The sequence below is a fragment of the Podarcis cretensis genome, assembly GCF_951804945.1.
Source record: "Podarcis cretensis genome assembly, chromosome: 10".
NCBI lineage: Eukaryota > Metazoa > Chordata > Lepidosauria > Squamata > Lacertidae > Podarcis > Podarcis cretensis.
In genome coordinates, this window is record NC_137179.1 from 55,631,709 (window position 1) to 55,659,635 (window position 27,927).

A 27,927-nucleotide genomic window follows, 5' to 3' on the forward strand; every position below is an offset into this window, starting at 1 on the left:
TTGACTTGAAAGAGCTTTCACTTGCAAAGATAAACAAACTCATATAAGAGCAGGCAGTCAGTGCATTAAACTGAAAAGAAAATTAATTGTGCAGGTGCTATTACAGCACACAAGGTGGGAAGGTGCGTGTTTATCGGGCAACTCAGTTTCCTCCCTCACACACATGCCAACAGAGCTGTGACAGAAGAAGAAGAGGAGGAGGAGGAGGAGGAGGAGGCAGTGGCAGTGCTTAATGCTCCGGCACTGGGTGGGGGGAGAGCAGGTGTGGCGTGCATCCTGGGGGCAGGGTGCACCGCCTGCGGGGGCAGGGCGCCCAGCGCAGGGGGGGCAGCTGCTGTGGCACCCTGCCAGGATCGTGCTGCCGGGGGTGGTGCGCTCCCACCGCACTCCTCTTCCTCCACCAATGGGAGGGGGAGGAGGAGGAGTTGTTTGGATTTGATATCCCACTTTATCACTACCCTAAGGAGTCTCAAAAAAGGGACACGGGTGGCGCTGTGGGTTAAACCACAAAGCCTAGGACTTGCCGATCAGAAGGTCGGCGGTTCGAATCCCCGCAACGGGGTGAGCTCCTGTTGCTCGGTCCCTGTTCCTGCCAACCTAGCAGTTCGAAAGCACGTCAAAGTGCAAGTAGATAAATAGGCAGGAAGGTAAACGGCGTTTCCATGCGCTGATCTGGTTCGCCAGAAGCGGCTTAGTCATGCTGGCCACATGACCCGGAAGCTGTATGCAGGCTCCCTCGGCCAATAAAGCGAGATGAGCGCCACAACCCCAGAGTCAGTCACGACTGGACCTAATGGTCAGGGGTCCCTTTACCTTAACCTTAAAGCGGAGTCTCAAAGTGGTCCTATACATTTCTACACAGAAGTAAGTCCCACTGAGCTCCATTAGCCTTACTAGAAACATAGGATGCTGCCTTATACTGAGTCAGACCATTGGTCTATCATGCTCAGTATTGTCTACACCGGTGTTTCCCAAACTTGGGTCTCCAGCTGTTTTCAGACTACAATTCCCATCATCCTTGACCACTGGATTTGCTAGCGAGGGATGGTGGGAGTTGTAGTCCAAAAACAGCTGGAGACCCAAGTTTGGGAAACACCAGGGTAGTCCAACTTTTCATACCAAGGGGGCCATAAGAGTACTTTGACACAGAACCTGCAAGCCACGCAAGGCCTTGTCGCATGGGGGGTTGGAGAGCGAGGCCAAAATTTGACACCTGCCAGCTCTCATGCTGCCTTCCCAAAGCTGGATAAGCAAGGCCTTTGGGAAGGAGGTACGAGGCTCTGGCAGGGTCCTAGAGCCCTCCTATCTCCTTCCTAATGTTGAGAAAGTGCTGACTAGGCTTTGGGAAGGAGGACAGATGACTCTAGGATCCTTTCAAAGCTCAGCACCTCCTTACCTGTCAAGGAGCTGTCAACGAGCCAGGTCAACCACAGGGCAGGCACACACAGGCACAGGAGGCACAGAATGCAGTTAGCTCTTTATTAACAGAAAATACCAACACAGCAGAGCCCCCTGATTTGTATTAATCTAGCTGAAACATTGCTGAAACTTACCACTGGCCCCATCCTTCCCCCTCTAGTTTTTCATCTCCCAAAGAAATGAAGGATGCATTGAAGCAGTGGGCTCCTCCTTTGGGCCTGCCTGACCCATTGCTCAAGCAGGGAGTCAGAGAGGGAAGAGAATCAGCAGGACTGGAACACCTGTGCTCACATTGTGACTCGCAGCCTCTAACCCTGTCCTGGAAGACCCTCCTTCTCCTGACCCTCTTGGATCACTCAACCCAGTGCCGGATTTATGTACAGGCTAAGTAGGCTGAAGCCTAGGGCCTGTGCTGGTTTCAGGGGGAGGTTACTGTGGGGCGAGGTCCAGGACCTGAGTTGAGGGTCGGCAGACGGTCCTCCTCGGGTGAAGCGGGGTCCACAGCGGGAAGCCGGATAAGGACAGGAACTCTGGGGGAAACAGGACTGGATGCTGGCCGAAACAGCTCATCAACGACGTTGCTCCCACAACCTGGGACCGGGCTGACTGGCCTTTATCTTCTCTGAGGCCAGGGGCGGCCCCGGCCCCCAGAAGACCCGCCTCTCCTGGCCTTAAGGCGAGCACTCCTCCTGGGAGAAACCAGTTCCCTTCGCCTCTCTGCCCTGAGCCTCTGCAGTTCAGGAGAGGCTGAAGGGTTACTGGGCCCAGGGGGAGACTCACCTGTAGGCACTGAGTCCTCAACCACCTCTGGAGCCAGAGTGGATTCACTTGGTGCCTGCTCCTGAGGATCCGGCACAGGTGCAGGCGCTTCAGAATCAAGGCCCTGCCCCAGTTCAGCCGGCCCTGGAGGCGGGGACTCCTGTGCAGGCTGGGATTCCTCCGGTTCAGCCTCTGAATCGGATTCCCAGGCCATCACAGGGCCTCTAAATCTAGGGGGCCTCGGCAACCCTTCCGCTCCCCAGCAGGCAGTCTCCCCTCTCCCAAAATTGCAAACCCAAGACTTTATGCGAGGGTAGGGAAACTGCAGCTGTTTACATGAAGGAACCATTAACAAATTTCAAGCCATCTAGAAATATTATGGAAGACTTTGCACATTGTTATTTAAATGCTAGGTGCATTGATGTGACTAAGCAAATCAATATAGATATATATAATACAATGAGATCATCAGAGGCTTGCTTTGTGGATGTGTCACAAGCTCTGTATCAAAGCACTGAGTGCAATATACCATTCTGCCAAGTCTCGTTTTCATAAAGGCTTTCCCTAGCTAACTAGCCTCTGCCACATCTAACCTGACCACATGAACTTTTGCCAAGTTTCAAGTGAGCATAGCTACTCTTGGCAATGCATTTTCTGCTTTGTCGCTGCTTATATGGTGGGTGGAAATGCTGAGCTATTTTCATGGCCAGTTCTGAAAGTAGCTTCCATTGCTCACTTTGAAATGAAACCTCTGTAAGAGAGAAGCCAGTTTGCCTGATGGCTAAAGGTGTGAGCTGAACTTCACACACGTTGAGTTTTAGCATGGCTCTGCAGATAGCCACATTGCCCCACACCAAAGTGGCCTTTAAAGTTCAGGGGCCTCGATTCAACACAGAAGTACGCATGATTAACCTCATAGATATAACTAGCTTTTCAATGCAACCTTATGCATGCTAAGTCAGAAGAAAGTCTCATTGTGTTTGGTGAGGCTTAATCCATAGTAGGCATGTTTAGGATTGCTGAAAGAATGCAAAAAGGAGATGTGTGGTCTCCAAAGTGTCAACTAAGAAGATTTATTGCAGCGCAGTGTCTTTCGGAACACAGGTTCCTTCTCCAGGAGCAATCTTAAACTTTCAAATTCTATGAAGTGGCTAAAGCAGCATGCACAAATACTAGCTGCCTATCATGAGGAAGACAAGAACAGCAGTTTGTATTTGCCCAAAGTGCTTTAGTGTACTGTATAGAATTTGAAAGTGTAAGATTGCTCTTGAAAAAGGAACCCATTTGCCCAAACATGTTGAGCTGTAATAAATCTTATCAGTTTTCTTGGCCTTTAAAAAAAAAATAAGCAAAAGAAAATCATGCTTTTCTTTATGGTTTCTGTGCCTGTCTCCCCTCCTTGTTTGTTTGTTTGTTTGTTTGTTTAGTGTTGTCACCTTGATAATGTGTTGGATTCTGTTGGATTTAACATTGCAGCCCAATATACGCTTAGTTATAAGTACATTCAACTGCATTCAATGGGGATAACTAACATGTAAGTGTATAAAACTGCCACTAGATTAGATGGAATGCTGGAGGCTTATGGTGATCTAATATCTAATTATTTGTAGATATACAAACAGAGTATAGCAGAAGCAAGCAGGTTTCTGCAGCAGGCAGCATCACTGCAAATACTGCATCATATTCCCCCCAAAAGCAACACAAAGTAAGCATAGGCCAATGATATCAAATAGTATGGGGAACAGCTTTATTAGAAAAACTAACCAACAAACTGAAACTGACACGGACAAATAGAAGAAACCACCTTTCCCCGAATATGGTTACCCTTTATCACATACACAGCCGAACAAGACAACAGCAAGAACCTGCCCACAGTGTTCGAATCAATCTGGCTGACCTGATCCAAAAACACCCACCCACCCCACTCACACACAAAAACAAAGTTCACCACAGCCAATCACAAACAAACAGCCACCCCCTAGGCCAACCCCAACCTCTCTCACCACCAAAGGAATGCAAGCAAATAGTAAAGAGAACCCACACAAGTGACACTGACACAAAACCCCACACATACACTAAATGGAATAGTAGCATTGCCACCCAACCCCACCTCACTCATCATTCCCCCCTCCACTTCTTTCCCCCCTTTTTTTCCTAATGTAACACTAATGTCTCAACAAATGAAACTGATCTGTAGAAAATGTAACTTGAAAAAAGAGACATTGCACATACAGTGGTACCTTGGGTTAAGAACTTAATTCGTTCCGGAGGTCCGTTCTTAACCTGAAACTGTTCTTAACCTGAGGTACCACTTTAGCTAATGGGGCCTCCAGCCGCCGCCACGCTATTTCTGTTCTCATCCTGAAGCGAAGTTCTTAACCCGAGGTACTATTTTTAGATTAGCAGAGTCTGTAACCTGAAGCGTCTGTAACCTGAAGGGTCTGTAACCCGAGGTCCCACTGTACTTTTGTAAAACAAGAAATTAGCGTGCAATACAAGGATGGTTTTGTCAACTTAAGCAAAAAGAGAGGAAAAGCCTCATAGCTTTATATTTCAGCCTGAGTCCAAATTCAGACTAACAACAGCCCCCTCCTCCTTTTCCCCCCTCTCTCACCTACACACACACAATGCAGAACACCGGCTAGTCTCAGATGCCACCATTGAAGTTAAACCCTTTTGTTCAGTCCCCGAAAACACTTTAAACTGAATCTGACCTCTTCACAATAACTGAATTGTGTTGTGAGCTCAACTACAGATTCCTCCTGGCCGTGTGATTCTTGTACCCCACCAATCCCAGACCTTCCAGGTGTCCCTATTTTCCAGTGACAGTCCTGGATTTACAAAAGCCGTCCCGGTTTCTGATTTGATCTCAGGATGTCTTGATTTTCCATGGGACATCCCTATTTTCATCAGGAAAACATTGGAGGGTATGGAGTCATGAGACCCCTGAGACAAGATACTACAGGGGTGCCCAAACTTCTTTCAAAGAGGGCTAGATTTGATGAAGTGAACAATCCTTTTTTTAGGACTCAAGTTGTTGAGCACTTTTTTTTTAGGATTTTACCCCAGGAGATAGACTGCCACAAAGGCTGGATTAAACCGATCAGCGGGCCAGATTAGGCCCCTGAAACGGACTTCGGACATGCCTGCTTTAGGACATCTGAACATAGCCCTATATAGGGAAGTTTTTTAATATTTACTGTTTTATTATGTTTTTCTATGTGTTGTAAGCCGCCCAGAGTGGCTGGTGCAACCCAGTCAGATGGGTGGGGTATAAATAATAAAATAATAATAATAGTTTTTGTTATTATTATGGAATAGGGCATCCCTGTTTCCATTAGAGAAATGTTGAAGGGTAAGCAATCCACAAAACCCCACCAACACAACTGATCCACAAGAGATGTTCCACCAAAATCTTGGAATGGAACAAATGACTATTCTTAGGCTGATCAATATGTTTATGCTGCCAATCTGTGTAAACAGCAAAACAAACACAATACTGCAGCCTCAACAATACATTAAAGTAGGAATGCCTTGTAAACACTGCTCTTCCTCTTGCCCTAATGATCCTCAAGAGGGCCACTAATTGGATAGGTTTTGGCATAAGGCTCTGGACATACTGTTTTGCATTCAAGAGGAGCTAGGGAGAAAATTAAAGTGGTACTCACGTCTGTGTAACTGTGCACGGGATTGGCTGCCACTGTTTATTTTGATGGAGGAAATGGTGGAAGGCCTTGGCTTCTGGTTATTGTATGGTGGGGCTGCCTTTGAAAAGTGCTTGGAAACCTAATTGGTTTAAAATGCAGCCAGCAGGATGCCAACCAAGGCAGGACATAAGGAGTGTATAATGCAGGCTTTATAACATCATCACAGACTTCCATTCAGTCTCCAGATCCAATGGAAAGCAGTGGTTTTGACCTTCTAAGGTCACACGGTCTGGACTTGGGAAAGGTTAAGGATCACCTTTCCCTCTATGAACCAACCTACACATTAAAATGTTTCTTTGGTGCCCTGTGTTAGCTCTTCAATAATGCCAATGGAGTCTAGAGAGAAAGGAAATCCTGATAACACAAGAACAAACTGAACACAACAAAATATAGAACTGGAGAAGAAAGAAACGGGAGGATTTTTGTCTTTTAGGGGCAAAGCTTGTACATAAGCAGGGTTAGATATACAACCAACATCCTAGAGAAAACTCCCTCCAAACCCCCTCGGACCTACACAGCCTATCAGAGCATATCACGTATATGGTAAAAGGCAAGGTAAAAGGTAAATGACTCCTGGAAGGTTAAGACCAGTCAAAGGGAACTATGGGGTGTGGTGCTCATCGCACTTTCAGGCCGAGGGAGCCGGTGGTTTGTTCACAGACAGCTTTCCAGGTCATGTGGCCAGCATGACTAAACTGCTTCTGGCGCAACAGAAGCCAGAGCGCATGGAAACACTGTTTACCTTCCTGCCGCAGCAGTACCTATTTATCTGCTTGCACTGGCGTGCTTTCGAACTGCTAGGTTAGCAGGAGCTGGGACAGAGCAACGGGAGCTCACCCTGTCGTGGAGATTCGAACCGCCGACCTTCCAATCGGCAAGCCCAAGAGGCTCAGTGGTTTAGACCACAGCGCCACCCGTGTCCCTATCACATATAACCACCCTGATGCCATTGTGAGTCTGAATAATCATGTACCCATATTTAAAAGAACATTTAGAGGGGGCCAAGGTTGCTCATGAGGAAAGGTTCCCTACCCTTGTGCTATTGCTCCCAGTGATATGATGCTGAACTTAGGTTACTTAGAATCATAGCTGGAAGGGACCCAAGGGTCATCTAATCCAAGAATAATAATAATAATTTTATTATTTATACCCCACCCATCTGGCTGGGTTTCCCCAGCCACTACAGTGCAGGAATCTAACCTAAAGCATCCATGACTGACTGCTTAAAAACCTGCAAGGAATGAGTGTCCACAACATCCTGAAGGAGACTGTTCCACTGACGAACAGCTCTTATTGTCAGAAAGTTCTTCCTGATGTTTCGTTGGAATCACCTTTCTTCTCCTTCAATGGCTGGGTCCTAAAGTTTTGTTGCATAAAATTGGTCTCTTCTCTCATGTTCGTTGGTTTACCTTAACTCTCATCTCAAAATAATTTTGATGCCTTTCACACATCCAGTCCTCAAGAAAATAATGGCAAGCCCTACTATTAACATGAAATTGATCGCTGAGTAGATAGGCTTAGGAATTTGGCCTTTGATGGTTTTTATAGGACTTAGCTAGCACATGCCCCTCAGGGCAATGATTAAAACAAAACAAAAACTTGTGGAATTTGGGAAGTCTAAAGGTCTGATTAGATAACCTTATGTTCCCCCCCCTTTTTTTTTTAACTCAGGAAGAGCAAACAGAGTGGCAGTCGCAGGTGTGCTTTCCATGGTGCCTGAAGCTCAAATCAAATAAATCCTGTTCCTCGTCTCCACAGCAGCCACAGAAGTGAGAAAAACTTGAGGGACTAGGCCTATAATGCGAAATGGAACTGGAGAAAGGCACATACATAATCAACCATGCTGTCTCTGAGGCACATCCCCTCTTCTTCTCCTGGGGTGGCAAAACTGCAAATAAAGCAGCAACCTGTGAACCAAGAAAAATAAATGTGCATTTCTGATAAGCAAAAAATCTGCCTTGGGGAACCACAAAGGCTTGCTGCTTGTTTGGGGAGCAGACTGCTGCTCTTTCAAGGCAAAGAATTGCCTCTTTGTAGGTGAATTTATTCAGCCTGCATTTCACAGTGGACTGACCTGATCAGATGCTGCCAAACTTCCTTGAAGATTTTTTCCAAATTTTGCAAGAAGTACACACAAAAATACGTATTTTTTACATATAAATACGTATACAAAATGTTTACTTTAAACAAGGCTGCATTGAAAATCACTGAAAGGCGCCATGTGACATTTAAGAAGCGCATCTTTCATAATAAAATTTGGCACCAAAATTTGTGCACAAGAACTTTGCACAAAACAGAATGGCTCAGGCCTATGTTTCCGTCAGGGCCACCCAAGACATTTTGGCAACCGAGGCGAGCCACAAAATAGTGTCCCCGCCACGACTGGTTCAGAAAGGGGAGAGAATATCTACATCAGGAACTAGGTAAGTGGAATCAAATCAACTTTACCCAATGGCTGAATTGGGAATCAAAGGCATCGCAGAGGAAAGCGGCCTATGCTGAACCATGCCCAGAAGACCCCACAAGACAGACCCCATTGTTTCCTTCCTAGAGGTGAGAGGAGACCTATTCGCTGAGAGGCTGCTACAGAGGTGGCATTGTGGGCGGCTGCTGAGGAGGTAGCAGATCCAGCCTCTAAGGAGCTTGTGGTGACAATTGGCGTTGCATTCCTTGGAGGCTGAACCTGCTGCCCCTATGAATCCTGCTGCCTGAGGTCACCTGACCTTGCCTCATGATTGGGCCAGCCCTGGATTCTATACCAGTGAGACTTAAATGGACTGAGTTAAGCTGCACAGCCTATCCTTACTCCCCTCTGAACCACTAATGTCACATTCCAATTGAAATAAAAAATTTAAGGTCTTATGTTCATAAATGTACCAACCAAGCGCGTACATAGATATGCGGACCACATGTCTGGAGCAGCACAGGAAGACCGTCCTGAAACCATTTTGACTCCCAAACTGACCAAATGTTTTCTCTGCAAGAAGGGAGGGGGTGAGGGAACCTTCCCATTGTCTCAGGAATTGGGTAATCACCATCTCAAAGGAATGGCCAGACTACCAGGAAAGGCAATCAGATAAGGCATTATCAGATAACCTGGCAGACAGGAAAAACAACAACCTTCAAATCTCTGTTGTAGACCGCCTTTTCTGTGATGTAGGTATGATGTTCGTGGGGGGTGGTCTTGGGTTACACCCTTTCTGTTATGTATGCATGATGTATGGAGGGGTGGTCTTGAGCTCCAGGGAAGGCAATTAAAAATGTCTATATAAGGGCAGGCACACCTTTGTTCTGGGTCCTCCTCCTTTCTCCTGCATGTGAGGGGAGTGCCCTGTTGCAACAGTTCAATAAAGATCAGGCTTACTAGCTGCTTTGCTTCTCAATATTCTCTGGTTGAGCTCTGTTATTTTCTTCTACTGATGGATAACCTACAAAGGACTCTATAAGGGCTCTTCTGTCCCCCCCCCCCCCATAAGGGAATAAGGGCAGATTTTGTTTACTACACAATACTTGGAAGTGATGTATGTTTCTCCCCTCTAAATTATAAAACATTGCAGGTCTCCGTAGCTCCCGCCCAAAGCACTCTGCACAGAGTAACTGGGGCTGCTCCCTCCTAGGGCTTTTAAAAAGCCCAAATCCTGCTGATTGACTGTTTGGCAGAGAAAAGGTAAGCAGGAGCAGGGAAGGAATCCAGTGCTGCCATCTCCTCCCAAACGGATGATAAGTGGGGAGTTTTTAAAGAGCAATTTATGCCCAGCCTCAGCTACTGAGTCAAGAGGGAAAATGTGCCGTTTCCACCAGCTAAGGATACACCCAGAGAAGTTTGCTGATAGTCTGTGACTAGCTTGGGATGTGGGTGTTTGTAACCACTGGCAGAAAGTGGTCAGATTCATTTGGCCATAGGCATTCCTTACGGCTAGTTGCCCTTAGCTACAGATTCCTTCTTGGGGCTTCAGTGTACACATGGAATTTTATTATGTACTTTTAAAATATTTATATAGCAGCACAGTGCTGAACAAAAAAAAAAAAATCCCCTCTCCATCTCTGTTTTCACTTCCCCATTCAGTTTAATGGAGAGGGTGAGCAGATTATTAGACAAACTTAGAAATGAATTAAAATACATAGACCCCTATAGAAGCAGCATTTTATGTCTATTTTTGTGTTGATAGAGCTGCATCTCACTGTTGTCAGGTTTTGTTTACCCATTTGTTTTAAATGTTTTTTTCCTACTTCCTTGAAATATTGGCTATGTTTGCAAAGCAGCCTAAATTTACTTGAATGTATAAAGGAAAAATGCAGGTCACAATTGTTAATGGTTGATATATGTACTTCTGTCCTGTACATTCAGAAATGACAGTAAAGTATTTATGCTTTTAAAATAGAGCAAATTAAAAGATAATTAATTAACTACAAGCTGGTGAGGACAGAGACTTTTAATATTGCAAATCCAAGTATATCAGGACAAGTACAGTTAAAGAGACTGCAATTTGCTTTAACACTGTCTCATTTGTATTTATCCTTAAAAAACCAACTCTCCTAAATAGTGCTTCTTCTTGGAAGCACTAACAGAATGTGAATATTTATTAACAGACATTCCAAACTAAGCAAATATGCAGAATATAAATGCTGACCTAAGTGATTCATATGATCATATTAGTTACTTATCTTCCAAGTAGGTTAGATATCTCTGGGATGGTAGGAAACTCAAAAAGATAAACATATTGCAAAAGCACTAATGATATCCAGCAGAGTTGGTTTTGCTTTATATTCCCTTTTAAAAAGTCTCCTAGTTCAAATATCTGCATGTGTAAAGTTTTTAGTTAAAACCTAACAATATCAGAATAAATGTCATTTTCCATAGCAATAGGGAATTTAAAGAATTTGAGGTAACTTGTAACCTCACTTCCCCTTTACCAACACAAATCATTCTAAGAATACTGTTACCGGATTAGTGGTTGAGTTGGATTGTGGGTCCCAACCAAACCTGTTGTTTTATATCTGTAAGATTGTAGTTGGTAGTAGAAGAGACTGTTGAAGAGATGAGACTAGTTTCTTTGTTAAGTTAATGGCCTGTAAGCACCCTATTTATATGTCTAAAGAGCTTGTAAAAGCATATGTGTTGTCAGTAGAGACACCTGATTGGAAGGGGTAAGTCACTTGGTTGGATGGTATGTCATCCTAGGGGTCAATATGCCAGGGAGCTAGCTTTTATTTTAGTCTGGGCTGAAGCTGGGAGCTGGGAAAGGGTCATAGAGGCTTGTCTTGCTCCATGCTGAATCCAAAGCTATGGCCTTGAGCAGCCTTCCTCGAGACCTAATGGGGATGCAACATCTGCTGAAGTGTTAATGCTGCGAATCATTCCATCTTATGCAGTCATACCTCGTGTTTCGTTCCGCTCTTGTTATGGACTTTCAGCTTACAAACGCGGCAACCCCGGAAGTGTTTACTTCTGGGTTCGCTGCCTGCACATGCGCAGAAGCAGTCTGCGCACTTTGCGCATGCGCAGAAGTAACCTGTGTGCTTCACGCGCGTGCAGAAGCGGTTGATCGTGCCGTGCACATGTGCAGAAGAGGCACTCTAGTTGAAGACTTTTTGGGGTGCAAACAGCACCCTGAAATGGATTAAGTCTGCAACTAGAGGTACCACTGTACTCAGGTTGTATGCATGAGTAAATAAAATCATATCCTAAAAACACCCCAGTCTCCAGCAACCTTCATTCTAAGGAAACAGAACCCTAAGTAAGTGCTGGTACCCCCTGGAGTTTCTTGCTACTCAGAGCCTGGCAGTTCATATTGTTATGAACTGGGGGGGGGGAGCAGTAGGCAGTTTGCCGAGACCCATCTAACCCCTGGATCCAGCATATGTTACAATATAAGCCAGGCTAGTTTCCTGGTGAGGTGCTAGCCTAGGTAATGGACCACTATGGGAACAAAGGAAGTGGATCAGTGTGAGAACCCATATTTCATAGAGACACCACAGTCTCTGCTGCACCTCATTCCAAAGGAAACACAAATCCTGGGCAAAGTGGCTGAACCCCAGAATCCTGCACCATTTTTGGAGATTGTGGTGGTGTGCAACGATATCCTCTTACTTGTGTGCACTGCAATCCTACGAATCCTTTTTGAGAAGCAAGTCCTGCTGAGTTCAGTAAGACTTACTCTGTAGCAAATGTGTATTGGATTGTCGCCTATAGGAACCGCAGTGACTCATGACGCAACAGGTGCTGGACTGCGCCATTTCAGACTTCAGGTGGTGAGGGTCACATATCTGAATGCTCCTCCTGCTATATAAAGGGTGTAAGGCCAAACTTTCTTACTTGTTCCATTATGGCAAGAACCTAAGCAAACACTCTGGATTGAGGGGACATACACAGAAAGGTTGCAGGAGGGTGATGAAGGGCTCTTTGTGGAGACAGGGTAGAAAGGATCTCTCCTTGTGGGAGGCTGGGGGAAGAAACAGAAGTTCCCAGGAGGGAGCTGCAAAGGTCTACTTTCATGTATGTGGATAAAGGACATGATACAACTCTGATAGAGAGTTTTTATATCTATTTTTCTATTTCTTTTTCTCTCACTCAGCTTTTTATTTCTTGCTTTTTATTCTCTCTTATTTTCGCTCCTCTTTATCTCTTTCTTTTTTAGATTAGATTGGTTTTTATTGTATCTTAAGTTGAAAACTTTCAATAAAAATATTTGGAAGGGAAGCAAACACTCTCACATACTGTTGCTGAGGATTTTTCTTTTCTCAAATAATAGCTTTTTATTATTATTAAGGAACATAATAGGATGCATCTTCTCCATCTGTTTCCTTCCCACCCAGACTTGCACTGAAGACATTGTCAACCCAATCTTGCAATGACGGTCAGAACAGAAGTGTATTTAAGAGAGATGGACTAAGAACTGGAAGCCCATTTGAGACTGTCAGGTGCCTTTTGACATACGTCAGTCAGTGAGTGAAGCTGTTATAGCACTGAGTGGTATTTTGTTTTGGGGTTTTTTTCAAAATAGATGTTATAGCTACCACAACCCTTAAAAGCTTGTGTATGTATGTATGTATGTATGTATGTATGTATGTTTGTTTGTTTGTTTGTTTGTTTTGGACATCAACCAATTTACAGTCAAATCCATCTCTGATTTTTTTCTAGCTTAATTTCACTTGCCTCATTCTGTGGTCCAGATAAACAATATTTCATATCCAATTTTGCAGTGTTTGTGTTTTGTTTGTTAGCCTGGCTTTCAGGATTTGTTGGAATGTAGCTTGAGATGGGATTTCCAAGGAGCAGCTGAAAACTGCAATGTCATAATTGCAGGAGGAGCTGAGAATTTGAAAGAGGAGCTGAAAATCGCAATGCCATCAATGCAGACAAATAGCATCAACCATCCCCTTTCTTAAATCATGAACGAACCCTTGCAAGGTACATGATCAAAAATAAAACAGAATAAAACCTAACCAACAAACCCTGATGACCAACAAACCAAAGTATGTTTACTTCACTCTGTCATTTCATTTCCATCTAGAGTTGTTTACAAATACTCCTGGGGCAGGATGAAAAGTTGGCGACATTAATAATGCTCCTATGCCAACACTTTTGTCACATTTAATTGCAATTTTATCTCTCACTTTCCTGGTACTAATCCTTGCATAGTTCCCATATATGTTGACATTTTCTTCCTAGAACTAGAAATTTGAGATGGTTTTGGTGGGGAGGGGATGGGGTCTTAATAAAATCTGAAGTGCTACAGCTACACTCATAAACACTTCAATAACATTCATTCACTGATCCACAAATGGCATGGAATATCTGTTCTGTGCCTGCCTGTGCAAGCCTTTCCACTTCTCCCTTACTTGTAATAAACCCCAGTGCAGGTACTTTCAAAGGTTATTGTGCAACCCAGGGATTCCATAGAATTAAGGAACACTGTTGTGTTGACTTGGAATGCTGGGAAGTGGAAACAGGTGGATTTGAGGTTTACACTGTGGAGTGAGTGTTTTCTCACGTGTGGTACACCTATAAAAGGAGTGTCTGTGCCACACTGTTTTTCACTCCGTGCTATTTTTCTTGAAAAAGAGGTGCCGGAACTCACCACGAACACCTCCCTTGTTCTCTTATAATGGAAATGGTGCTCACCTTAGAGTGAATTCCAGCTGAAAAGAAAACGCTGCATCACAATAAATCTGTTGGGGTGTTTTCAGACCAAAGGGAGAGTTAATTTGAGATAGCACATAAATTTCAATTTACTTGGGGGCTGTACAATAATTTCAGGTAGTTTTTTAAAAAAAATTATCAGGAGGAAATCTGAACCTTGCCTGCTGCTACCAATCAGAGAAGCCCATACGGGGAATTTTCTTGAGGCTAAGACATGCACTGACACCATGAAGTCTTATTCTTGCCCCATTATTGCAAACCCAGTATGTCTGGATAATAGAGCTTAGCTGAATGTCTGCCCCTTTAAAGGCACACCCAACCTTTTAGGTTGGAAGAAGCCCAAGGTTGCCTCAGTGAGCAGAGGCAATAGGAAAAAGAACAAGTGGGATTACTAGTTCATAATAAACATAGTTTATGTATGTGTATTGATGCTTCTTTCCTGGAGTGACAATTAACACAAACCATTTTTTCAGACCAATTCCTAGCTGAAAGCAGGATCATGTAGATTAGTTGATTGTGGGAGTAATTTAAATCCAAGAAGCTCAATTACACTTTTTCCACTGTTGACCTTTAATTACTTAATTAAGAGTAGTTCTTCTGTCTTCAGAGAGGGAAATGTTTGCCATAATCACGTTTTTCTTAGATGGCTCCTGCTGTTGTTAATACACAAAACAAACATAGGAGGAAAAAACATGTTATGGTAATATTTGTATCCAATGTTCCTAATACACACTGTGCAGGTTACCTGGACTCCGCCCCTTGCACCCATATAAAATAAGAATAATCCTTTGTTGCAAAAAAAAGTGAATTGTAGCATTAATGAGACCTTGGAGGTTTCTTTGTTGCCAATGTCCTTCTGCTTCTTTGCTGCTGCAGCTGCTACTTCCTATTTTACCTGTACTTTGCCAGAAGACCCCAGGGCAGGTTTTAAAATAGACACAGAGAACATTGTTACTAAAAAATCACAGTGCTCAAGATAAAAGATCTCATAGAACATAAAGCCCTAATCTTTCACTTAAACATGCATGGGTAACCTCTGGCTTCCTCCTCCATACCATCCTACTGAGATAATACAATAGATATCTGAGAAAATTCAATCTGTGTACTTTCTGCCGAGACTGTCAAAGGTGAACATCTCTCCCAAGAGACCCAGACTTAAATCACCTCATAAACATCATCAAATAGCCATCTATTTGTGAGTATATGGCTCCCAAGAGAAACAGAGTACTTAGATATTAAAACACGTGGGCTGCTCTGCTTGCGACACTCTGTTGAGCTACGTTTCGTCTCACGATACTGGCTCAAATGCACGAGTGGGGGGGGGGAATGAAACTCTTGAGATTTGCAATGACAGCCATTTGATAATTGCATCCTTGCCAAGAAATGAGAGGAGTTGGTACAATATTGCATGGGATGGCTTTTAAATTTAAGCAGATATGGAAGGCTTCACTTCCACAGAAAGAAATGTAAAGATGGCCAGAATGAGGGGATGGCAGCATCACATCTCAAGCGGTGCTGATATCAATCCAGCAGAAGTTCCCCTCACCCATCCACACCTATTCTAACCTGTCCTGCCCCCCCTCCCCAGATCCCCCACCATCCTTATCCATAGGAATCTGTAGCAATAGCAAATGACTAACTGCATTATGTGTCAGTGTAAGAATGAGTAAGAGCAGCTTGCCTCATATTTAATACCTCTATAGCAGAAAAGATTAACCTTATCTACTGTCTTGCTTCCCCATTTCCCTGAGTGGTGAGAAGTTTCAAGAACAGCACTACTTGGGTTTGGCTTCTTTGGGGATAACATTTTGCAATATTTTCAAAAGAATATTATGCAAAGCACAGCATAGGCAGAGCTGAAGGAAAGCAGTGTGTGTACACAACACCTGCTAGGCAGTAAATACACTGTTTCACAACAGATCCTACACTGGCACTGCATGCAAATGTGTTTGCAGTCTTTAGATCACTTTTGGTCATAGCTCTCTATCTCTCTCTATGTGCAGTGGCGTAGTGTGGGGGTGTAGGGGTGCCCAGCCGCACCGGGTGCAACATTGGGGGGGGCACTCGCACTAGCAGCTCTCTGCCCCTACTAAAATCCATGGGTTAGGGGGCGCAAATTACTTGCCTTGCCCCAGGTGCTGACAACCCACGCTACGCCACTGTCTATGTGTATGTGTTTCTGTGTGTGTTTTTCTGTGCAATCCTGTATATTGGCTGCCATGTCATGAGCACTGTATTAAAGACACTTGTAAACGGCTATGAAAGCTGCCAAGAGGATTCCCTGATCATCACATTTGGGAGTTAAATTTTATGTATGAAAGCTAGTTCCCAGGCTATTTATTAACAACTGCATTTTGGGAGCAAATGTATTTGGGAAGGCAGAAAGTACGGGGAGGACGTCCCCCAGTCCACACAAGACCTTGAGCCAGGCAGTTTACTGTTGCAAACAGTAAAGCATACCAAATTAATATAAACCTATTAATGTCAATATAAAGACCTGTGATGGTTACAATGTGGTAACTGAAACTCAGTGGGACTTCCTTGTATGCAGTACAGCTGCCAGTGCTTGCTTGAACAGGTTTTATGTGTGGAATGTGGATTTCAGGGACAATGCGTTCAGAAGCAGTGGGTCTATATTAAAAATTAATCTAGAACATTAATAACTTTTGAGAACATATCATGATTTTTCTTTTGCAGGACAAATATTTTATGGGGCTTTGGGACTGAGTTTGACATTACAATCCTCTGCACATTTCTTCAGAAGAAAGTGCTCAATGTGGTAATTACAGATTCACACACAACTGGTAATGCAAGACTAGCTGCACGTAGCAGTCCTATTATTCCAACCTTATTCCCCGGTTTCTCATCTCTCACCAGAAGAGGAAAATAGCATCCCCTCATTCTAGCCTAGATCATAGAATCATAGAATTGAGTCATCTAGTCCAACCCCCCACAAGGCAATAATCTTTTTGCCCAATGTGGGGCTCAAACACACGGCCCTGAGATTAAAAGTCTCATGCTCTACCCACTGAGCTATTGCATGGTTTCCTTCACAATTTTCTGCCAGTGTAGTTATTCACTCTACTGAGAATTGAGGCTGAAAGAATGGGAATTGCTTAAAGTTGGGACTACGAGTCTATGGCTCAAAACCCTTCATGAATCTGCAGTGCTGAATGCAGTTAATTCCATTTACAGATAGGGAATTTGTGACGAAAGAATATAACTTTAGCAGGGAGGGGCAGAAAATAGTTTAATGCATCAGGACATCCCAAGGGGCAAGCAGTTCTAAAGTGGCAGAGTCAGCCCCAGAAATTATTGGTATATACACACTGCGCTACCAAGGTACACATTGTTCCTTAACTGGCTGCTTCCCAACCTGTTGCTCTTGAGCTCAATAAATATTGGAAGAAAAGTAGCTGTGACAATGGTTCTGTTTCTGGTGGGGAGGTTAGACCAAGTGGAGCAGAGGTAGATTTAGGAGAGGGCAGCCTGACCTGGGCGCCGAGCCACAAGGGTGCTTCAGGGGGCACTGCAACAATGACAAACAACGGAGGGTGAGAGGCTTGGGGATGACGGAAATTGCCATTGCACAGAGCACCACTGAAATTTTAAAGCCCAAAGTCTGCCACTGGGTGGAGAAGGGAGGAGCGGGAGTTTTACATGCGAAGAGAGTAGAGGGAAGTGTTATGTACTGAAGTTCTCACCCTGGGCCAGCAGGGGGATACTGTAGATAGTTTTCACTCAGGTCCACATATGCAAATAAGGGATTGAAAGTGACGTTCAGTGATTGGATAGTTACAGAAAGTGGTTACTGTTGTGTTGTAGTGGAGCTCTACATAAGCAGGCTGGCTGAACCCTTCAGTTCAGTTCAGTTCTGGCCTGTGAATACACAAGAGCTGTTTGAAGAAGCGCTGTGTTGTCTGATATGTTCACCCACAACTTAACAGGAAGGAGATTGGCTTTGGTGCCACAGAACCAAACTTCCCCCACCTTCTTCTTCTTTGGTGATCACTTGTAGCTGAGTAAGATTGTATTCCATAAATACGGTTTTAACAGTGAGTCTGTGACTGTGGTGGCCAATTCTGGGTCCACAGGTCCTTCCACACTCCATCCACGGCTGCCTGTAGCATTTTAAGTCATAGGAACTAATGGCAACCAGTGATCTCGAGGTAGCCACTGCTTTTCCAGATGTGCACACGCAGCCAAAGTTGTGTGCTGGGTTGAAGAGAAAAAAAGACGAGGCCCCTTCACTTTGAGTAGAAAAGCGTGTTTCAGTAACTGCAGTTTGCCTTCTCCACAACTATTCCAAGAGAAGGAACTCTGACTTCTTCCTTTCATGTGGCTACTCTCAACCCCAAGGCCCCATGCCATTTCTGAACTGAGGAGCATAGGAGCCAACTCCGAGGGGGCGTGGTTCCCTTGGCTCCCCCATTAAACATACGAGGGGGCAGCCCCCAAAGTTAATGGGCATTGCCATTCAAATATTGCGGGTGATCCCTGTCATGTGATCAGTTATGCAGGGTAGGGCTTGCTTGCCCTCCCCAATATGTTATTCAGGTTGGCACCCCTGTTCAGCAGCGAGGGTTTTGTCACTGCTTTAACACGTGAAATGCACACAGCGAGCCCCCCCCCACCTGCCGTAGACAATGAAAGGCTTGTTAACAATTGAAGCGCTTCTCCGCGCGCTGACGGGAGCTCCTGGGAAACTGCTTTCGTCCTTCCCCTCGGCGGGCCCTGGAAGCCCCGCGTTTCCTCCCGAAGCCCTCCTTCCTCTCCTGGCTTGAGAAGGAAAGGCTCGGGGAGGAAACCACCTGAGGCCTGGCTGGTGTCCTTGGGGGGGCTGAGGTGAAGGCGCGGGGCGGAATTGGCGGGAACGGGCCCTGAGGCGCGTCGAGCCGCTCCGCCGAGGCCTCTCCGCGCGCCAAGAGAAAGAACTCGCCACACGTTGTAGCGTAGTCGCTACTGAGCCAGCGAGGCGCGCTTTGCCTTTCTGTGGCAGCGAGCGCCCGCCCCGCTCCGGCTCCACTGGTGAGTCAGCGGCAGGTCAGGAGTAGCGCGCGGGAAGGGAGGGGCGCGAGAGGCAGTGGCGGCGCGGATTTGCCGCTGGGAGCCGCCACCAGAGCGAGCGAGCGAGCGAGCGAGAGACAGGGAGGCTCGGGCGAGCCCCGTCGGCGAGCGCCAGAGGTTGACTTTGAGGCAGCGCCGGCGGCGTCGCCGCCTTCGCATTTCCCTCCAGGTGGCTCGCTCGCCCAGCGGGGAAGAGAAAGGAAAAGGCGGGACGCTTGGCGGGGCGGCTCCTGGTGCGCTCGGGGGGGGACCGTCGGTGGCGGCATCCAGATGTGAGGCAACTCGCCGGCGGCGGAACAGCGGCGCCCTCCCCGCCTTCAGCGAGCAAGGTACGGCCAAAACTACAGGAGAGCTCCGCAGGTTGCAGCGGGGAAGGGGAAGGGGAAGGGGGGGGGAGAGCGGCGGCTGCGTCGGAGCGGGGACCCTTGCTTCGGAGCGCGGCACAGCCCGACCCCGGACGCGTTTTCTTCAGGAGCAGGTCCCGCTCCGTCGTGAGCGTTGTGTTTTGAGCGCGCTTTGGGCGGCTGGTCCGATCCTGTCTCGCTCCAATCGGGGGTTGATTTCGGACCAGGGAGTTATTGGTATGGTTCCGTCTGGGCGCCTGGGAAAGTCCGGAGAGGTTGGCGCAGATGCGGACGGCCTTTCCTTGCCCCCACCCCCGCCATGAATCTGGATCCTAGGAGCCAACTCCTAGGGGTCGAGGTCTCTTTCCCCCCCCCTAAAATATTTGAGGGGCGCCTCCCCCCAAAGTTGATAGGCATCGCCATTCCAATGATGTGCGTGCACTGTATCATGTGATCGATCATGTGGGGCGAGGCTCACCTCCCCCCCCCTTAATATTTTATTCAAGTTGGCACCCCTGATCCGGATTGAGGAGTCTTCCAGCCTCGCTCCTCCCCCCCACAAAGGATGTGACATTTCAGGGGGGAGGCTTGCTTGGCGCCTCGTTTTGCAGCTCAGCCCCACGGATCTCTTACTCGGGGGAAATCCCGTTGAACTTTATCACGAGGCTGATTCTCAGGTAAGTAAAAGAGGGTATCAGCCTGGGAGGCATTCCAGCGGGTTCGAGTTGTGACGGCGGCGCGATTTAAGGCGATTGCACTTCCTGGTAGCGATCGCTGATCCGGAGTAAGCGGTGGCTGGTGAGTGGCTGCTTGATAATAATCGTCGAGGAAATGAGTAGCTGGAATGCTTTTTTGGCTGCCGCTGCTTTTGGAGATCAGCCTGGACTTGGCAGGGCTCAGCCCCCCAGAGCTCATTCCGAGAGCATGTGCAGTGAAAGAGACGAGAAGGCTTTTAAGCATGTGCAAGGTGCTTTGCCTCTTCGCCGAGGAAGCGCAGCCAGCAGGAGTGCCAACTTGAATTTTAAAAAATCGGGGGAGGGGGGGAGAGGAAGCCCCGCCCCACATTATCGATCACATGGTGCGGAGCGCACACACTATTCAAATGCCACTGCCTATCAGCTTTGGGGGGCCCGCCCCCCTCAAATATCTTATGGGGAGGGGGGTAAAGCTCCCTAGGCCGTGGCTCCTATGGCAGCCATCTGGGGTGCATTTGAGATGATCAGACGCGTCACGCGATATCCAGGTAGGGGTTCTCTTCCCCAGAATGACCCGGTATGCACCCGTGGGACTTGCATTTGCCTCCACGCAAGGGATTCATGGTTTAGTCCCCCTCGCGTATGGGATTTAGGGGGAAAGAGCTTCCAGCAGGCACCTATTTCTTAAAATCGATAAATGCTATCTATCCCTGTTGCTTGGATCTTGGGCTTCGCTCAGGACGGCCTGAGATCTATTCGGGTCTGGTGCGGTGATTTGATTCCTAGTTGGGCTGGAGCGCAAGGGAATCTGCGCTTTCTAGAGAGAGAGAGAGAGAGTGGGCGGGTGGGAAGAATTGCTGAGCTCACTGGAAGGAACCGAGAGTAAGCCAAAACCTTTCCTCGCTGCGAGGTGATTGAAAGGAGATCCTGGATGATTCAGGGGTGACTCGTTCCTTAAAGGGGGGGGGCAGAATGAAGCGAAGTGCCTGGAGGAGGCAGCTTGCAACGCGGCTTGCTTACAAAGAAGTTTTTGAGCCACCCGCAATCTGACTCAGAGCAGAGGCGCTGGATTAGGAAGCGCAGGGAGAGTCCTCGAGGCAAGGTGAAGGAGCGGCTCGCTTCCCTGCACGCCTGTTCCGGCAGCCTTGCCCGGAGGGAGCGATTTCTTCAGCCTGACTGCAGGTGGATAGTGCATCTGTTCAAAGCCCGCCTAACAACCGAAGTTCCTCACTTCACCCTGAAATTGTAACTGGCGGTAGGCGGGCTGCCCTGCTGTGAATGGCCAGCGGTGGTGGTTGGTTGAGCCTGGTAGGGCAAGCCCAATAGCAAGTGGAGCCAGAGTCAGTTGGGATAGCTCAGCTGGTAGAGCATGAGGCTGTTAATCTCTGGGTTGTGGGTTCAAGCCCCAAGTTGGGCAAAAAGATTCCTGCATTGCAAGGGGTTCGACCTTGTAGTCCCTTCAAAATCTTTGGGTCTAATCTTGTCCCCATCCTCCCCGTTGCTGACTTCTACAAGGGCAATGCTGTGGCTAAGGAGGAGGAACTTTGTTGGGTGGTGCCAGCTCCTGGACTGCTTGCAAGTAAGTAAGAAAGCAGGCAGGTGGGGGGCACCACCCAATTGCTGGTGGTAGGTATAATGCCAGCAGTGGATTGGTTTGAAAACAAATAAATCACCCTTTCTTGTTGTTGTTGTTTAGTCGTTTAGTCGTGTCCGACTCTTTGTGACCCCATGGACCAGAGCACGCCAGGCACTCCTGTCTTTCACTGCCTCCCACAGTTTGATCAAACTCATGCTGGTAGCTTCAAGAACACTGTCCAACCATCTCGTCCTCTGTCGTCCCCTTCTCCTTGTGCCCTCCATCTTTCCCAACATCAGGGTCTTTTCCAGGGAGTCTTCTCTTCTCATGAGGTGGCCAAAGTACTGGAGCCTCAGCTTCACGATCTGTCCTTCCAGTGAGCACTCAGGGCTGATTTCCTTTGGTATGGATAGGTTTGATCTTCTTGCAGTCCATGGGACTTTCAAGAATCTCCTCCAGCGCCATAATTCAAAAGCATAAATTCTTCGAAAAGCATCAATTCTTCCACCCTTTCTTAGAAGGGCTTTATTCCTTTCCCCCACCCCACCCCCATTTTTGGTATTTGCACTGGGAGGCTTAATGGGAGCCAGTTTGACTGTTATAATTTTGAGGAAGCATAACCTGCCCATGGGACTCTGAATCAAAAAGTGTAGATAACAAAAAATATACCCTGTGGGACTATTTTGGAATAATATGTTGTCTGAGATGTGGCTTGCATCTTTGCATTTCCAAACTATCTTTTTTTTTTTAAATTTCATATTTATTAAGATTTTTGAATACAAATGCATAAATAAAAATTACTTATATCATAACATAGTTTTGTCTCTTCTTTGGACTCCCTCACATCTCCCGCTCCCACTTACATCGTTGCAGAAGATTTTTTCCAAGCAAATTACCCACTTGTTTACAATATTTATCTCCGCTCATTTAGATAAAATCTAACAATTCTCCAAAAAAATTTATATTTTCCTTATTTCTCACTTATCATCAAAATCAAATCTAATTCAATGGTAGGCAGTTATTTATGATCTAGCATCCTTCTTAGCATTCAACCAAATTACAGTATTTCTGTAAATAAGTCTTAAATTTCCCCCAGTCCTCCTCAACCCTCTCTTCTCCCAGGTCTCGGATCCTGCCAGTCATCTCGGCCAGTTGCACATTTCCAAACTATCTTAATCAAAATTACTTTTTAAGTGATGACCTAAAATACTTATGCAAAGAAACTTGGGACATAGGCAGTGGTGTGGCAAGAAATACTCTATGAATGCATTCCAGCCCATTCTCTTGTGGACCCTATTCCATTCTTTTGAGGGTGGGCTTCTTGTTATAATACATGTTGCAATGTGTGTGTGCACACTTGTTTATATGGTCCAAAAAGACAATATTAGCCAAGACTATGTCATTTGACCACATATTAAAGCAGGGGTCAGCAAACTGTCCTTCAGATCTTGTGGGGGGCTGGACTATATTTTTTTGGGGGAAAGAATGAATTCCTATGCCCCACAAATAACCCAGAGATACATTTAAAATAAAAGGACACATTCTACTCATGTAAAAACATGCTGATTCCCAGACCATCTGCGGGCTGGTTTTAGAAGGCGATTGTGCCAGATCTGGGCCCCGGGCCTTAGTTTGCCTACCCATGTATTGAAGCATGCTACTGGAATTCATCATTGGGTTCCAGATGATGTTGAAATTCAACTCTGATCAGCCCCAGCAAGCGTGGCCAATATTATTTATTTATTTATTCATCCATTACCCACCCTAAGGTCTCAATGGTTGGGGTTTATAGCAGTTGTAGTCCAGCAGCATCTAAAGGGATATCTACCCCTAGTATGAACTTAAAGTGATCCATTAAGAACTTATAGTGCAAGCTTATATACATTTCCATTCATAAGTAAGCCCCATTGAGTTCAATAGTATCAGCAAAGTGTCCTTAGAGCTGCAGCCTTAAATTAAAGGTGCTATACTACATTGGCTAGAGTAGTGTTGCAAATGCAGTTTTAAAGAGTAAGACTTGGGTTTACAATCTGTACTAGTCAAAAGAGTTCAAGGAAATAATAGTAGTTGCATAGTCAAATACTTTAGACCCTTAAATACTTTTTTTTTTTTTGGGGGGGGGAGTTAAGTTCTGTTGAAATCAGTGCTTCCAATCAGTGCTAATAAATGTGTTAGAACTATACATCTGGGGATAGTGGAGGCAGGTGGGAACACAAAATACTGCTCAATTCAAAGTTTAAAAGTGACCAAATTGTTTGCGTACAGCTGTTTGTAATGAATCTGGATATTGCACACTACTTGTGCATCATGTGACTTGAGTTGATGCTTTGTGATCCTAGTGTGTGAAGGTGGATGGTATGCATGGTTTATGTATAGCATGCTTCAGCAGGTATGTGCAAGTGGTTGCCTGGCCTCACCTCGTTCTAGTAAACTGATAGGGTGACATATTTTGAGTAATTTTGCAAGAGAAGCTAAGAAAGGGATGAGGAAGCTATGACTCTCAATATGTTGTTGGACTCAAGCTCCCATCATCTCATTCCTGACCAGTCCAGCAACATCTGGAGTGCCCCAGGGTCTCCATCCTTGATAGTACGGAGCTGTGCTTCTGGTGCAGAAGTGTGTTTTCTACAAATTTAGTACTGGAGTTTGTTTTTGTGGTGTGAACTTTGCTGTTGAGGATTACATTAATGGCTCCAGTAGAATGGGTCACAGATAGTGTCTTGAATTAACCCCTCCAGATAAGAAAGAGATAGCTTGCCCTGGATCTTGTGACAGACTTGGGGATTCATAGTTAGCCACCCTGGACCAGAGGAATTCCCAAACTGGAGCCCTCCAAATGCAGCAGCATAGCTAGCTGCTCAGGTGCCCCGGGGCGGAACTCGTGCCCATTTTGGGCAGCAACCCCTTCTGATGCTATCATAACTAGTCTTTGTGCAGAAAGATGGGGAATCTTTTGATATTGCTACATACACTGTAGATGAAGCAAAGTCATGTTGCAGCATGAGTGGGCATACATCAAAACAAATATGGCTCCAGTCTTAGCTAAACCACTCTTCATCTTCACCCTTCTTTTGAGCTATTCCATCCTACACAGCATGCAATGTGGTGGCATTTTTTTAAAAAAGTGTTGGCCTATATTTCTTTAACACTACAGTGGTACCTCGGGTTACATATGCTTCAGGTTACACACTCTGCTATCCCAGAAATAGTGCTTCAGGTTAAGAACTTTGCTTCAGGATAAGAACAGAAATCGGGCTCCGGTGGCACGGCAGCAGCCGGAGGCCCCATTAGCTAAAGTGGTGCTTCAGGTTAAGAACAGTTTCAGTTTAAGAACAGACCTCCGGAACGAATTAAGTACTTAACCTGAGGTACCACTGTATTACAAATTTAATAATGTAAAAACATGCTGGCAATAATATAGCTCTTTTGAACCTTTGAAAATACTATGTATTACTGTTACGACACTGATGTTTGTTTTAAATAGATCATAGATCATTGACTGCATTGTCACCATGCAGTGTAAATTGTATTCTAGTCACCACTTAGTGCGGATCTACGTAAGGAGTTGGTAGCCTGAATGTTCAACAAGTAGTTGGCTCTCTGCTCACCAGGCATTCAGCAAGACAACAGAGCAAAGAATGCACTGTGCTAAATAATCTGCCATTCCTTACAATGGACTGCTAATACTGAATCATATGGGGGAATTAAAAGCACCTTGTTCATGGTTAATGTCACCTGTATATATTCTGTAGAGCTTAAGGAATGTGGGATTTCTTTATATCTCACCATGCATTAAAAAAATAAATCACATTTAAAATTGCTTCTGATTCTACTCTTGTAAAATTATCTTCCATTTAATCTTTATCTATGAGGATAGCACAGCATTCATTTGTACCTTAGTGGGCTGATTACTGCCATCGCTGGTGAGGATTTGGGGGAAGGACATGTTGGGGGTGACAGGGGTGAGATCTGGCTTTGTAGCTGTGTCTTTATATGAGAATACTAGCAGAAGAGCAGGTTGGAAAACTGTAAACTCCATTAGATCAGGCTCATGAAGCCTGCAATTCTTGCTTACTAGGAATGATGCCCCATTTAGCATAGCAAAACCTATTTGCAAGTACATTTGCCTAGGATACTTGGCTAGGATTGTTCTCTTAGTGTCCCATGATCATTTATAATATGCCTTTGGCAAGAGGATGACACAACTCTTTATCAAAGAGAAAATTAGGAGAGGTGTTGTATCTAACATTGCATTAAATTCAATGACATACTGACAACTGCATTTCATCGTAGTTGTTTCCATAAATCTGACAGACTGCCAGAAGACTTGTTGAGTTGTATCTTTTGGCCTTAAAGAGCCAAGATGTGCAGTTATGCTCCTATTGTTCTCTTTCCAACTTTGGGAAGGAACATTATGGAGGCCAGTAGCGAGTTTTTGCCATTTATTTACCGGCTTGGGTTCAAATGCTTGCTTCTCTTAGACTAGTAAATGAGTGCCTAATTACTTATCTGGGTTATTTGTCTGATGTGACTAGTTTTAAAGGAGGGTGCATTTGAGCAATCGGGAGGGTGGCAGACCCAGTTCCCACTCATTCCCAAGCCATGGTAATCTCTCTATATTACTCTCTGGGTTGGCAACATGAGGGGCCAATTGTACTTGACAAGGAGGTTGGGTTTGCCTCAGAACCTCCTGTTATTGATTTCCGCTGTACATAATTCATATCTGCAACAGTCTTGTGTATCATCTTGTTTCTACTGTAAATAGAGACAAGAGTCAGAACACAGTTCATGCCTTTTGTAATTGATTTCATTCTGGCACTAGTGGATGCGAATGACAAACTGAATCCAGGCACTCACCTGCCTTTCAGAGGTGAATGGCCCAGACACAATGAAATTTGCTGATCACTGAGGATTTGGTTCCATAAGCACAATCTCCCTTTAATGCTATCTTTAGGTGGGCATTTTGACCAGGTTCACCTGGCTCGTAACTAGTGTCTCTACCTCAAGATTTGGCAACCATAATCCATGCTCTACTTGATAACTTTAATGTTCATGTAAGGCCCGCCAGATGTTTTGGGACTACAATTCCCATCATCCCTGACCACTGGTCCTGTTATCTAAGGATGATGGGAGTTGTAGTCCCAAAACATCTGGAGGGCCAAGTTTGGGGGTGCCTGATGTAAGGCTTCCCTTGGAAAGTACAGTGGTATCTCGGGTTACAGACGCTTCAGGTTACAGACTCCACTAACCCAGATATAGTACCTTGGGTTAAGAACTTTGCTTCAGGCCGAGAACAGAAATTGGGCGGCGGTGTGGCAGCAGTGGGAGGCCCCATTAGCTAAAGTGGTACCTCAGGTTAAGAACAGTTTCATGTTAAGAATGGACCTTCAGAATGAATTAAGTTCTTAACCCGAGGTACCACTGTATTCAGAAGCTGCAGCTAGTACTGCATATGGATCCCCATGTTTTTGACTTGGGAGAACCACAGTTATCTTACAAGTGCTGCACAGACTTCCTATTGGCTTCTCCTGGGCACATTTCAAAGTGATAATGCTTCACTCTTTAAATCCAGATGTTTCTGAACTACAGCTGACCGCTGACCATACTTGCTTGGGCTGATGGGAGTTGCAGTTCAGCAACATCTGGAGGGCCAAAGATTTCCTAAAAGGTAAAGGGACTCCTGACCATTAGGTCCAGTCGTGACCGACTCTGGGGTTGCGGCGCTCATCTCACTTTATTGGCTGAGGAAGCCGGCGTTTGTCCGCAGACAGCTTCCAGGTCATGTGGCCAGCATGACTAAGCCGCTTCTGGCGAACCAGAGCAGCACACGGAAACGCCGTTTACCTTCCCACCTGAGTGGTACCTATTTATCTACTTGCACTTTGACGTGCTTCAAACTGCCCTACTTCTGCTTTAAAACCTTCTTTTTGGCTCCAGTGTACCTTGGAGAATAGCTCTTGCTTTATAATTGTCACTGAGGCTAGTCTTTTTCTCTATCCATTGTAATGCAAGATGCATCGCCTTTGAGCTGAAGAGCAGGACCTTTCTGACAGTATCATCAGGACAGTATCTATTCCTAGGGATATCTGGGCAGGCAGAACTTTAGACACGTTTCATAAATGGCTGGAAAAAAGGACATTTTAGGAGGGTATTTGGTCACCCTTCAGTTCTGTGAAATAAGCTACGTATATATTAATTTGCACGTTGTGGGACCACT

At 45.5% G+C, this 27,927-nt stretch overlaps 1 protein-coding gene and 1 long non-coding RNA gene across 3 annotated transcripts in view; both read left to right on the forward strand.

Annotated features, from left to right (window-relative positions):
* The window catches only part of LOC307226006, a 44,726-nt gene extending 31,650 nt beyond the window's left edge, over positions 1-13,076 (forward strand). The window contains exons 2-4 of one of the 2 annotated variants that reach the window (XR_013843239.1): positions 7,557-8,308; positions 9,443-9,552; positions 12,702-13,076. This is a non-coding gene — a long non-coding RNA (uncharacterized lncRNA). The remainder of the gene's footprint in view (positions 1-7,556; positions 8,309-9,442; positions 9,553-12,701) is intronic. The other variant, XR_013843240.1, reaches the window with a different exon arrangement.
* Positions 13,077-19,270: 6,194 nt separating this feature from the next.
* MET (MET proto-oncogene, receptor tyrosine kinase) overlaps positions 19,271-27,927 on the forward strand; it is a 100,236-nt gene continuing 91,579 nt past the window's right edge. Inside the window, exon 1 of the mRNA XM_079994063.1 lies at positions 19,271-19,424. The gene's annotated coding sequence lies outside the window, so the exon portion shown is untranslated. The remainder of the gene's footprint in view (positions 19,425-27,927) is intronic.